Genomic DNA, 14,487 nt, shown 5'->3' with positions numbered 1-14,487 from the left:
AAAAAGTGGTTGTGAATTGTTTAGAAAATGTTTTGAAAAGAGAATTTAACTTTGTAATGATTCTCGTATGAATGTATACAAAGTGGTTATCTCGTTTAGTTTTAAAAGTTGTTTAGAAAAATATAACTCGGTAATGATTCTAGTATGAATGTATACCAAGTGGTGATTTTCTAAAAGATGTTTTGAAAGGTGTGGGGTGTGAAAAATATTTTAGGTTGTGATTCAGCAATTAAGAGTTATACCCACCTAGGGTCTTTATGGGCATTTCCTATCCTTATGAGGGTAAAACTGTCCTTACTATTGAGAAGTAAGTAGTTTTATCCTTTGGATGTAAAAGGGTCATCGTAGGGTCATCGATTGGTCATTGAAGGCAACATTTGTAAGGATACCTTAGCATTCGAAGGGACTATCATCATTTAACCGTAGGCTACACCGAAGGGTCATCGAGGGACAAAATCATATATTCGAAGGCAACATCCGAGGGACTATGATTTATTTTATGATGATTTAATCGAAGGGTCTTGGCGAGGTATATCCCCACATTCGCGGGACATGACCATTATACCGTAATACCGTAGGGCAACAAAGAGAGGTCCAAGATCACATATTCTAAGGCCGTATTTTACAATCAATTAGGTAATTAGGAGGAATTCCCATATTAAAATTAATACATTAAGATCAATTAAGCAATTTAGGGTGGATCTTTGCCATAAAATTAATACATTAAAATCAATTGAGTAATTCAGAGTGAATCTCCACAAGGGTATCCCACAAATAAAGTGGAATACCTAACCAGCAATCTTTTCCTGGGGGTATGTAAACCTTTACAAAACTCAACAAAACATGTCAGAACACCAAATCAGGGTGCAATCGAGGATTACACCAAAAAAAAGATCACAACAGTAAATAGGGTCGGGTAAATGATGCATGGCTATGATAAAACATGAGTCAAAAATCAGAACAGAAAAATCATCTACTGTCACGTTCGCTCCTGCCTCGCCCAACGAAGGCTTAGCGAATACTCGCTGCATGCTCGCTTAACGAGGTGCTAGCGAGCGGCTACGGATTCTGGTTTTGATATCAGTACAATTTCAACCAATTTTATGCCTTATGGCTTTCATTACAGCAATTATATGGTTAATCATTTAAGGTATTCAAATACATACTAAAATTCACATGCCAAACTCAAGATATTTTCATAAATCTAATCATGATGCCATATGCGAATTAAGAACATAAAGCAGTAATAGCAATGTAAACCTGTTTGCAATTGAATTGCAACTTTGAATCGGCAAATCGGATTGAATTGGGCAGAAGTAAACCTTGATGCCGCCGAGTTCCTTCAGGGTTTGCCTCCCGTGAGTGTTAGGGTTTGCTTGCTAGGGTTCTCCTTTTTCCGTTTTTCGTCCTCCTTTTCGTGACTGAAGTGTCGGTATTTATAGTGATTGTGGTGACCTAATGGGCTCAGAATGAAGCCCAAAAATTCTGATGTTCGCAAGCTTCGCTAGGCGAGCGTGTAGCGAAGGTTCGCTAGGCGAGCGTGTAGCGAAGGTTCGCTAGGTGAAGGAATTGCTCGCCTAGCGAGCAGGCCAGTTTGGGCCATTTTCTGGATTGGGCCTGTTGTGAGCTGGGCTTTTGTTCCTTTAAGGTCAGTGTCTTGCAGAACAAGTTGGAGTGCTTCGAGAAATGTTTTGCAAGATTAATGGGCAAATTTTGGGGTATGACAGCTGCCCCTGTTCAATATTCTTGAACCGAGAGAGTTAGGATGGCAAGTATGCCGTTCGTGGTCTGGAGGTGGAAGATTATTGAACACTAGAATGCCCCAAAAATTTACACTTGTCAATTAGTCTTGATGGAGATGGGCTTAAAGATGCCATCCAGGAAGTTTGATGATGAGAGCTTCAGATTGTGTCGTACGTTAGACGACATCTGACGCCATGGGTATCATACCGGGTCATACGCTAGACCGTATAGTGAGTCCTCCATTATGCTGTCGACTTTGCTGGGGAGTCAGAGTGTGTTATACGCTGTCGGGAATAAGGGATCAGAATGGAACATACGCTAGACCGTATCTGAATAGCAGAGTGAGTTGTTCCTTAGGCGGGTGACTCCGCCGGGGATGCAAGATCAGAATGGATCGTACGCTAGATCATATCTGAGTTGTAGAATGGGTCGTCCATTAGGCAGTATCTGAGAGGGGTAGTCGTATGCTAGGCTACACGTCAGAATGTACCGTACGCTAGGTAATCTCTGAGAAATGAAAGGTCCATCTGGGTCGTAAATTAGATCGTATTGGAGTAGTTGAAGGTCAGAATGGATCGTCCGTTAGATCGTATCTGAGTGGAAGGAGTCATATGTTGAGCTGAATCAGAATGAACCGTACGTTAGACTGTATCTGATCGTATTTGTAGATGCTGTATTTGCAATAAATGGTCGGGATGGGCTTAAAGATACCATCCTTAGGAGGATAATTACCCTGAAAAATAAAGTTAGCTTCATGCCATGTCATGATGCATGAGATGTTTTATGCTTTTGACAATAAATGCGAACAATGTATGCATGCATATGCTGTGAAATGATGTAATGAATGAATTAAGCATCTGAAAAGTTCTTCCCGAGGACTCCACTGGGGAAATAAATCTCAGTCTTCTGGTTGTAGATACTGGTATCGGTGATCCTTTCTTAGTTGGGGATACTTGATTCTTGTCTGATGGTGGGAATATCTACTGGGGATGGAAGAGATGATCCGTCTGTCTGGTGATGCCGACCTCTTCTGGGAAATAGCTGGTTTTTGTTGGGGAATAGAATTAGCAATCGGACTTGTTGGAAAGCATGGTTAGACCTTTTTCTCGATCCTGAAGTCTTTTAGTAATTGATATTGCTATTTTATGTATGTATTTTTGGTAAACATTGATCATATTCAAATGCATATATTAATTCAAATTAAATCAATGGACGTTTACGCAAACAAAACAGACAAAGTAAAAACAAAATCATCTTTTAGGAAATAAAATTATATTGATTTTGAAAGAGGGCCTATAAACAGGCAATTCGTGTACAAAGAGACAGAAATCCTAGTAAGAGGAAATTGTCGAGAAAACAAAGAAAAAGCTATGAAGGAAAAGCCCTGTTGATTTTAATTCTGCTACTGTCATTATGTCTTCAAGTATCTCATCCCTTGCTGTCGGATGGAAGTGATTAGCTTGTTCAGTCCTTTGAACTGGGTCGAAGCTGACTGAGAATGGGACATAGTCTTACGCTTTAATCCCTAATTTTACCTGGACCGCCTTTTCAGGTTTTCAGTCCACCAGGATACCCTTTTTTGCCCAAGCCGCCTTTTCAGGTTTTCGACTTGCCGGGTGTACATTTTTATATGTTTATCCCTAATTTTTGCCCGAACCCTTTTTCGCTCGCCGGGATGCCCTTACTTTTGCCTAGACACGTCGACCTAGCGGGTCTTTTATGCGTAGTATTTTTTAACTATGTCCGCGTTCACCGGATGCGGGAAATCTTCACCATCCATCGTAGCAAGTATCATGGCTCCACCGGAGAATACCTTCTTAACTACAAATGGCCCTTTGTATGTGGGAGTCCATTTGCCCCTGGGATCACCTTGTGGTAGAATGATACGCTTGATAACTAAGTCGCCGATTTGGTACACTCGTCTCTTGACCTTTTTGTTGAATGCCTGGGTCATGCGCTTCTGATATATCTGCCCATGACAAACAGCCGCGAGTCTTTTTTCATCAATCAAATTTATCTGATCGAGTCGAGTCTGAATCCATTCATCCTTATCTAAGCTTGTCTCTTTCATGATTCTTAGAGAGGGAATCTGAACTTCCACCGGTAAGACGGCTTCCATTCCGTAGACTAAAGAGAAAGGAGTTGCCCCTGTCGAAGTTCGTACTGAAGTGCGATAACCATGAAGAGCAAATGGTAACATCTCATGCCAGTCTTTGTACGTTACTGTCATCTTTTGTATGATCTTCTTGATATTCTTATTAGCAGCCTCCACGGCGCCGTTCATCTTTGGCCGGTACGGAGAAGGGTTATGGTGTTCTATCTTGAACTGCGTGCAGAGTTCAGTAATCATCTTGTTGTTCAAATTAGTGCCATTATCAGTGATAACTCTTTCGGGGATGCCATATCGACAAACGAGATTATTCTTGATGAATCGTGCCACCACATTCTTGGTGACAGAAGCAAATGAGGATGCCTCCACCCACTTTGTAAAGTAATCAATAGCAACAAGGATGAAACGATGTCCGTTGGAAGCAGTAGGTTTAATCTCTCCAATCATATCAATGCCCCACATTGCAAAAGGCCAAGAGGCTGTCAACACATTTAATGGGGCAGGAGGCACATGTACTTTGTCCGCATAGATCTGGCACTTGTGACAAGTTCTGGAGTGATGGTGGCAATCAGCTTCCATGGTAGACCAATAATACCCTGATCTCAGAATCTTCTTGGCCATCGTATGTCCACTAGGGTGAGTCCCAAAAATACCATCGTGCATGTCTCCCATAATCTTTTCTACTTCCTTTTTATCCACACAGCGAAGCAAAGTCGAATCATGATTACGCTTGTATAATACTCCATTACTCAAAAAGAACTTAGCGGAGAACTTCCTCAGAAATTTTCTGTCGTTGATGGATGCCCCTTCAGGGTATTCCTGAGTTTCTAAATATCTTTTCACTTCGTGGAACCAAGGTTTCTCCTCTACTCCCTCAGTATGAAGTTCATAACAATATGCTGGTTCATCCAATCGTTTAATGGTGATCCTGGGAGCTTCATTATCCCATCTGACTCTGAACATAGACGACATGGTAGCCAATGCGTCTGCCAACTGTCGCATTACGCGAAAAACCGGCGGGAAACGTAGAACAACAGAGCCGCCACCGTGCGTTATTTATCCCAAAAGAGGGAAAGGAAACACTCAGAGTAAACCTGGAAAAAGCATGGTCTCGCGACCAAAGAGAATGGGATCGGGAGTCGGTTATGCGAAGGGAAGGTATTAGCACCCCTACGCATCCGTCGTACTCGACGGGATCCACGCACAATAGGAAGGGAAAATGGTTGCTAAAAATACTGCTCAAACACACATCTATACAGGCTGAAAGAGACACAGGATTACAGACAAGACTGACTCGGCAGGACATCGCGTCCTGGGCCTACTTAGTCTATCAGGCATAGACATCAGAGTCTAAGTAGTTCGACTGGGGAAACGACACATGCTCGCTAGGATGTCGCATCCTATGCATACGTATCTCCTTTGGACAAAGGAGAATCAGAGCATTCGTAGCTCGGCTAACACGCACACAAACAAACACAGGCAAAGGCAAACGTGGAGCCTGAATGCCAATCACTGGACTTACATCAGCATCCGAACCAACACAGGAAGAAGAAGGGTCTCGATTGCAACTAGGGCAAGAGAAAGGGGAGGTCTCAATCGCAACGAGGGCGAGAGAAAAGCATTAGTGTTAGTTGTTAGTCAAACTCGACAAGACATCGCATCTCGTGCCTACGTATCTCATCTGGACATGAGAATCAGAGTTGCCGTAGTTCGGCTAAACTATTCCTGTTGGTTTGTGTTTTTTAGGTGGACAACGTCACTACGCAATCTACCGTATGCTCGACCTTTGGAGACTTACTCACCTGTAGTAGAAGGAGTTGACGTATCCTTAAGAGAGGATAATGTTTGTTTGTGTTTTAGGAAAGCTCAAGCAAGAAAGGAAGTCCTATATGAAGGAACCGTGCTACCTTAATTGTCATGCAAACGAGACTACGCGGAGTCTAGCACCTAGGGGATACAATCACACCACACAAACATATACAGCATGAAATAAACACACCAACAAGGGGCTCAAACATCAGGACTAGGCTTTAGTCGAGGGGTCATATCAACCTCAACAAACAAGCCTCTGTATCAGGGGTAAGGTTAGCTCTTAACCTTGCCATTGAGGGGCTAAGGTGAAGCTGATGAAAGGTGAGTGAAGATTAGACTTCACAGCTCTTATCCCTGACCAGGGAGAGCTTCAGACAAAGGAGCGTGGGTCCAGAATGGAGGGACCCTTCTACGCTCAAGACTCTGACTCGATTGTGCAACAGCACAAGATCTTGGGTTTGTGTCCCAATGCATCAACACACAGCCGTGTGAGCAGAGGGACGACTCAACAGAATAGCGGGGGATAGATTGCTTATCCCTTGGGTTCCGCCAATTGCCTCATAGAGGTCTTTACCTGCTTGGGCACAAATGTAAACAACCACAAACATCGCCTCTTAAGGAGGACTTCAGACAGTTGCCTGGCCAAGTAACAGGCCAGGTCTTCCAGACTACATGAAGAATAGAAGTCCTACCTCAAATGGTTTAAAAACCAAGCAGCAGCAAGCAAGTTCTTAAAGAACTGTAAGCAACTAAATGTACCTGAAATCAATCAAGTATCATCAGTACTCAGACAAACCAACAATAAACAACAAAAGTCAATCTATACAGACAACACAAGTTAATGCACATAAGTGCAAGCTATAATCCCAAGCTCAAGCCTTAATCCCTACAAAACAAATACATGTTAGTGGACAACATCAACCAAACTCAATTCAAATTGCCTTGAAGCAATCTCCTTAAGCATTGTGCATTTCATCCTGAAAATCCAAACCAAATGTGAGAAACTAGACCACTAGGCCAAGCCTAGGGTCAAAAAGAAGGAAAAAAGTTAAAACAGCAAGTGAAACATGATTAAAACCAAGATTAATCAAATACAAAGAGAATCCAATTGGTCTCATGTCTAAACCATACACCAAATTAATTTCATGCACAAATTAGATCAAGCTAGGCAATTATGAGTCATATAGGAACAACCAGAATGATCACATCCAAAAAAATATCAAAACAGCATAATAAATTCCACAAAAATTATATCCTAAACAGAACATGTTCAACAAGCAGCATATCAATTTTCATGCATTTTGGACTAGTGGAGCTATGTCAATTAAATCAACATGTTAAGGCATGCAAAAACACAACCAAATTGGGTCACCAAATGAGTATCAACTTCAATCAATGGTAAAACAGTGATATCAAATTAGAAATGAGTGGGACCAAAGCCAACTCAAAGCTATACATGTTAGAAAGCAATCCACCAAATTTCATATTCATAGGATAAGGGATGAGTATTTTACAAGACATGTAAATTTGCTACTCAAGAAACAATCCAAAATTGCGAAACAGCAATCACAAATCCAAATCAATTAGAAAATGGATCAATTAAGTCCACAAAAATTCAGGATGAAACCTAACATATACATTGTATCTCATGCAAAAAATCAGGGCCATTGGCCTAAGGGAAGCATGGAAAAATAATTCATGAACTCAGCATATCATAATGTGACACATATTGTCACACTCAAAAAGAAAAAATCATATCTAGCAATCCAGAGATCCAAAAATCACAAATGATATACCAAAATCTCCAGAAATGTGTCAAGAATCACCATATGAAATTTCATTAATTTTGGATAATGTATGAGTATTTGGTGATTAAAATGGCAAAACATGCAATTATGTCACACATGTCAAAGATCAATATACCATTCCAAAATTTTACCAGGCACAACTTACACTACTATGCCTAAAAAAAAGTAGATAAAATTTGGAAACTAACAAAAAAAATCCCACCTAATTTGGACTAATATTGAATTTTTTATGAATTTTTTAAGTTTGTAATATTTATTGGAATAACCATTTAATGTTATACGAATTAATTTGGATTAATTGGATTAATGTTATAATGAGTTAATGGTACTGTAGCATTTTATTTGATGTTAGCACGTGATTGGTGGAGTTTAAGTGGGAAACACGTTTCAAACTGAAGCCATGCGAATGACGGATTAAACACTGAAATTTTCCAGAATTTCACAGCTTCGTCCGCGTTCTTCGCCGCTCACCATTGCAGCTACGGTCATGAGCAATCTTGCACCAAAATGCGCAAACGATGTACCGATTTCTTCCTCTTCCAACGTAGATCGCTATTATGTCCATGAAATCGTCTAAAGATTAACGTACAAAAAGATCTAATCGAAAGAAGTTTCACACGCAAATATTCGGATCAACATATCTAGCTCAATACTTAACGGAATCACGCGATTCAAACGGCAGAATGATCTATGTTCAACGATCTATCTAAGCCATGCATTGATTTCACGAATTAAAGATTTCAAAAAATCACCTTCTTGAAGTGCAGCCGTGAAATCCTCGTGTTTTTGGATCCGATTCTTGCAAACAGATGAAGGATGATGATTATGAAGGTGATTGGTGAAGAATTCTTAGCTCAAAGATGCACGAAGAAGTGTAAATTCGCAGCTGCCATGGAAGTGTGGTACTTTCAACAGTGGAGTTTTTGATCGGTTCTTCCTTCAATTCTTGAAAACAGAACTCGAATATTACCTACACACGAAGAATCAATGGAAAGAAGGCAAGAGCAATGAAGAAATTCTTGAAAAAATTGATGAAAAGTGTTATGTGAAAAATGGAGAAAGTGAGAGAATTTGAGAGTTTTTTGGATGAATCTGAAAAAAATGATTATTGGTTAGTGATTACAGTTACAATTATCTATTTATACCAATGCTTAATCACAAATTAATTAAGATTAGCAAAATTGGAGAATTAGTGTTAATGTGTAATTTCAAGTGTGTGGCCAAAATACCCTTCCTTAATGCAGCTCATTTTCTGTCCAAATTTGGTTCCAACAAGTCACAAATGATATTTAGAAATTGTTGCAAAAAGTCCCATCTCAAAATTCCAAATATTTTGAAAGTTGGACCATTTTGCCCTTGGTTTTTAATTAGTGCACTTGAAAAATGGCCTTTTTATGTGAATGCTTTTGGCAAAATGTGGTGATGGATTATGAAAGTACACATTAAATGTGATTTGCTCAAAGAAGAACCATCCAATTTGGCCACTCCATGTGAGAGTTATGCCACTTTGATTTCGGGCATTTTTGGAAAATGACTGGACCATATCTTGCTAACCACACATGGGAATTTCAAGTTCTTGGACTTTTTGGAATGGTGAGATCAAGATCTTCAACTTTCATGTTGGACAAAATTCCATTTGAAGCTTGTATGATGAAGTAATTTTGAGGAGAAAAACTTTCCATTTTGGGCAGCTGAAATTACAGGTCACCTACCATTTTAGGAAACTTCTTGTCTGACCTCCAATTCTTCAACCTTGGTCTTTGGTATGTCAAATGAGACTTGTATGGACATGAATGAGGCCTTTCAAACCATCTCACACCTTCCAATTCATAAAATCAGGCACAGTTGACCACAGTTGACCACAGTTGACTTTCTAGGTTTTCTGAAGAAATTCAGCTGAACCGATGACTTCTGAGCATCCAATATTGGGCCAAACCACTTCAAAATTATCCTTAGACCATATGAACTTGATAAATCAACCATAGGGCTTTGTTCCAATGAAAATAGCACTGGCTTGCTTGACTGACTGATTCTCCTGACCAGTTTGACCTAATTCTTCTGAATGGCTTGCACCTGGGCAAATGGCTATGCAATGCTATGCAATGGACCATGTTATGTTAATGACCTAAATATGAAATGAATGTACAAAAGGTAGGGTGCAAATTTGAGGTGCTACAGCTGCCCCTATTCAATCAACTGGGAACCCGAAGGGATGAGAGCAACGGCTGTCAGACTTTCAGGGTAAACAGGGATTGAATACCAAAGAACCGTAGAAATTTGCACACTGCTCGGATTTATCTCTTTTCTGTTTTCTTCTTTCTTTTCAGGGTAAAGCACATCCAGACATCGACACACGATGAATGGGAACAGAAATCATCTCAACTAGATGCCAACGGACAACTAGGAAACACTCAACGTTTACCAAAACCAACGGAGAGGTAACTCAACTCTACTGGGGATAACCAGGAAAGGATACAACCATATGTCAGCGGACGTAATGGGGAAAAACTCAACGTTTACCAAGACCAACGGAGAGGTAACCAATCATTAATGAATGACTGGAAGGATAGTGATACAACCATACGTCAGCGGACGTAATGAGAAAAACTCAACGTTTACCAAGACCAACGGAGAGGTAACCAATCATTAATGAATGACTGGAAGGATAGTGATACAACCATACGTCAGCGGATGTAATGGGAAAAACTCAACGTTTACCAAAACCAACGGAGAGGTGACCAGACATCAATGAATGAATGGGAAGACTCGACCAGACGTCATAGGACGAAAGGGAGAAGCTCGACGTTTATCGACACCAACGGAGAAGGAGGAAACTCAGCCAGACGTCATAGGACGAAAGGGAGACTCAACGTTTATCGACACCAACGGAGAAGGAGAAAACTCAGCCAGACGTCATAGGACGAAAGGGAGACTCAACGTTTATCGACACCAACAGAGAAGGAGAAAACTCAACCAGACGTCATAGGACGAAAGGGAGACTCAACGTTTATCGACACCAACGGAGAAGGAGAAAACTCAGCCAGACGTCATAGGACGAAAGGGAGACTCAACGTTTATCGACACCAACGGAGAAGGAGAAAACTCAACCAGACGTCATACGACGAAAGGGAGACCACAACCGGACACCAAATAGGACGTCTACTGGGGATTCTGGCTGGGAAATCAACCAGACATTAATGAATGACTGGGAATAGGGTATACAATCAGACGTCATCGGACGAATGAGAAAAACACAACGTTTATCGAAACCAACGGGGAGGTAAATCCACTTGGGGAAGGGTACAACTAGACGTCATAGGACGAATAGGAAAAACTCGACGTTTATCGACACCAACGGAGAGGAGAGAACTCAACCAGACGTCATAGGACGAAAGGGAGACTCAACGTTTATCGACACCAACGGAGAAGGAGAAAACTCAGCCAGACGTCATAGGACGAAAGGGAGACTCAACGTTTATCGACACCAATGGAGAAGGAGAAAACTCAACCAGACGTCATAGGACAAAAGGGAGACCACAACCGGACACCAAATAGGACGTCTACTGGGGATTCTGGCTGGGAAATCAACCAGACATTAATGAATGACTGGGAATAGGGTATACAATCAGACGTCATCGGACGAATGATAAAAACACAACGTTTATCGAAACCAACGGGGAGGTAAATCCACTTGGGGAAGGGTACAACTAGACGTCATAGGACGAATAGGAAAAACTCGACGTTTATCGACACCAACGGAGAGGAGAGAACTCTGAGGGGAATCATATGGTATTACCAAATGATCTGTAGGGAATAAGCAACTAGACATCATCAGACGACTAGGAAAAACTCGACATTTATCGACACCAACGGAGAGGAGGTTCAACTGGGGAAGACCCTGTGGGGAAAGATATCAACTATACGCCAACGGACGCATAGGAAAAACTCGACGTTTATCGACACCAACGGAGAGGAGGAAGTTCTTCTGGGGAGAGTGAACACAACCGAATCATCAACGAATGATCGGGAAAAACTCGACGTTTATCGACACCAACGGAGAGGAGGACTCACTGGGGATCAAGGTCACGACAGAGAGTAGACAGGAAGGAACACCAAGGATACCGGGTTGTAGGTATGAAACGGTGACCGACCAAAACGTGAATTGGTTTGTTGTCCCAAAACACTCAACATCCTGAAGAAGGCTAGAAAGCAGTCTTGTTAAAGGATGGACATTCGATTCCACAAGGAATACGAATCTTACTCGACTGGGGAGGATGACTTCGACCCAAGAGCGCGTGAGACATATCATCTATAGCCGTCAAAACGTATATAACATACTCGCATGGAAGATTATCCATAACCGGGTTGCAGGTTGTTAAATGGACAAATCGACCGACATCATCCTGAAGAGAGCAAAGGCAAACTTGTTAAAGGATGGACATTCGATTCCGAACAAAGGAATACGAATCTTACTCTGATGGTGAAAACAATCAAAAGACTGACCAGAGAGTGCATGAGATATATTATCTATAGCCATCGAAACGTAGATAATAACCTCGCATGGAAGATTATCCATAACCGGGTTGTAGGTTATTAGATGGATAAACGACCGAAAAGAAAGGCATCAGGGTACCAGGACTAGGTATGCAAAAGCTGACCAATCAAAAGAGGATAAAATTGCTAACTCGGAGCAAATACCCAAAAGAAAGGGGAAGACCCACTGGGGACAATACTGCTTGATCAAGGCAAGTATCCAGAGGGGAAAAGAATATCAATACCGCAAACTGGATACTGATAACTGCAAAGAGGGGATTACATCTACCGGTTAGTAGGCAGAAAACCACGGAAAAGTAACCAGTCATCGATAAGATGAGCACACAGGGTTAACTCCACCAAGGGGATGAAAGTGGGATTTTACAACTACCGATTTGTAGGTAGAAAACCACAAAGATAGGACTTACAACTACCGGGTTGTAGGTAGAAGCCAACCGACAGAATGAACCACAAAGGTTACCTCTGCTAGGGGATGAAAGTGGGATTTTACAACTACCGGTTTGTAGGTAGAAAACCACGACGATAGGACTTACAGCTACCGGTTTGTAGGTAGAAGCCCAAAAAATTCCGCTGAGGATAAGATGAATGAGTGCCGGTTAGTGAGCCACTATTCATTCATGCCCCAGGGCAACACAAGAGACAGTCAACAAGAAGCCAATTTAGGATCGATCCAAAAAGGCAAACTGAAACAAGACTTATCCTAATGAGGAAAGAACTCAATAGGGAAAACCCATCTCATTAGGGAGGGAACGGAAGCAACCGTCATCCACGAGGATGTATCTCAGTGGGGAAATGGCAGGAAAGGATTGACACTTTCTGCTTAAGGGGTAGACTCTACATGGAGAGATCAGACACACCCACATCTGCTAGGAGACTACTGGGGGGAGAAACAGGTTTTTCTTTCACCAACGGATGAGGAAATAAACCTCTCTGGGGGTACCAATCCTGAGTGCCGTCAGGAGCAACTATAGCGAAAGCGCTGTACAGACGTCGAACAAGAAGCTGCCTCTGTCGGGGAGACGGTCTGATCGGGTTAACACATGAATGCATATGTTTGAATTTTTCTATGGCGTAATGCTCCATTATGAATGGAAATGCTACGCGATTTGAGGATGCAATGATCACTACATGCAAAATGCAAAGTGAATGAAAACCCCGCTAGGGAGCCCACTGATCAAATACTCCACTCTGTGGGGAGACTCTGCTGAGGAAATCTGCTTGATGAAAACTCTGTAGGGAGAGCACTGACTTCTCACTCATGCTGGAGAACAGAGATACCAAGAATCAGCCAGATCTCTGGCGAAAATAGATAGGCATCGATGAAGTTCCCCATGTCAACCACTCTGCTGAGGACCTACCTGAGAAAATGACGGAATACTGAGACGTCAATCCTCCAAATACCGAATCGTTGCAGAAAAGCATCCGTGCCAGGGAGAGGAGAAGACTGCTCTGCTGGAGAGACGAAAATTGAAGTCTTCAGTACACCTACTGCTTGAGAACTGGCCCACGATAATGTCCAAAACAACAACCTTGCTGGGGATGCCCCACGATAGGGCTCAAACATCACTCTATTAGGGATGCCCCACCATAGGGCTAACAAAGACTTGGAGAAAACATGTTGCACTGTCGGGGACGTGAAGATGAACAACTTCAACCAACACTGCACTGAGCAACCTCGCTGAGGAGAGACCATGAAAAGGTTCTACAGGACAAAGATACAGTTATGCTCGAGATACGAACGACTGTATTACCCGTCGGTAATCATACCACCCTTGGGAGAGCACTGCAGGTCTCCTAGGTATCCTCTCATCATTGTGAATGTTCACTTTGTTTAAGAACAATTTTGTGAAAATTTTTGTTTATTTTGAAAACAATGATACTTTATCAATTAAAACATGCAAAACATTTGTTGAGTTGAAACAAATAAGAGTGCAAATAATGGGGTAAAAGCTCAAATTGATGTGATGGAATGGTAGTCTGCAAAGGGCGAGACTCCATAGATCTGTACAAGTTTGAAATCGGTGATATATATTGGAGAGGGCTACATTGAACATAATGACCTTTCCTCTACCATTCTGAATCTCGATGTATTCGGAGCTTCGGTCGACGACGCATAGAGAATTCCTGGCGGATGACAGATATAGAACACGGTCTTGTCAAGATGCAGTTACTTGCCAAATCCCTAATTTTTGCCTAGATTGCCCCGGTGTGAGGTGCTCAATCTAGCGAGATGCAAATTCTTTTTTCAATGTCTCTAACTTTTGCCTGGATCGCCCTTTCGGGTTTTCAATCCACCGAGACGCTCCTTTTTGCCTAAGTTACCCTTTGGGGTGTTCAACTTAGCGAGCTGTTTTGCTTTTTTTTGTTTAGGCTAAGTATTTCTTGACTGCATCTGGATTCACAGGACGAGTGAACTTCTTCATCCATTGCTGTAAGTGTCAAAGCACCGCCTGAAAAGGC

Source organism: Lathyrus oleraceus, chromosome 4, assembly GCF_024323335.1.
Source record: "Lathyrus oleraceus cultivar Zhongwan6 chromosome 4, CAAS_Psat_ZW6_1.0, whole genome shotgun sequence".
NCBI classification, from domain to species: domain Eukaryota; kingdom Viridiplantae; phylum Streptophyta; class Magnoliopsida; order Fabales; family Fabaceae; genus Lathyrus; species Lathyrus oleraceus.
The sequence above is the reverse complement of the archived record's forward strand: the minus strand, read 5'-3'. Positions refer to the sequence as shown.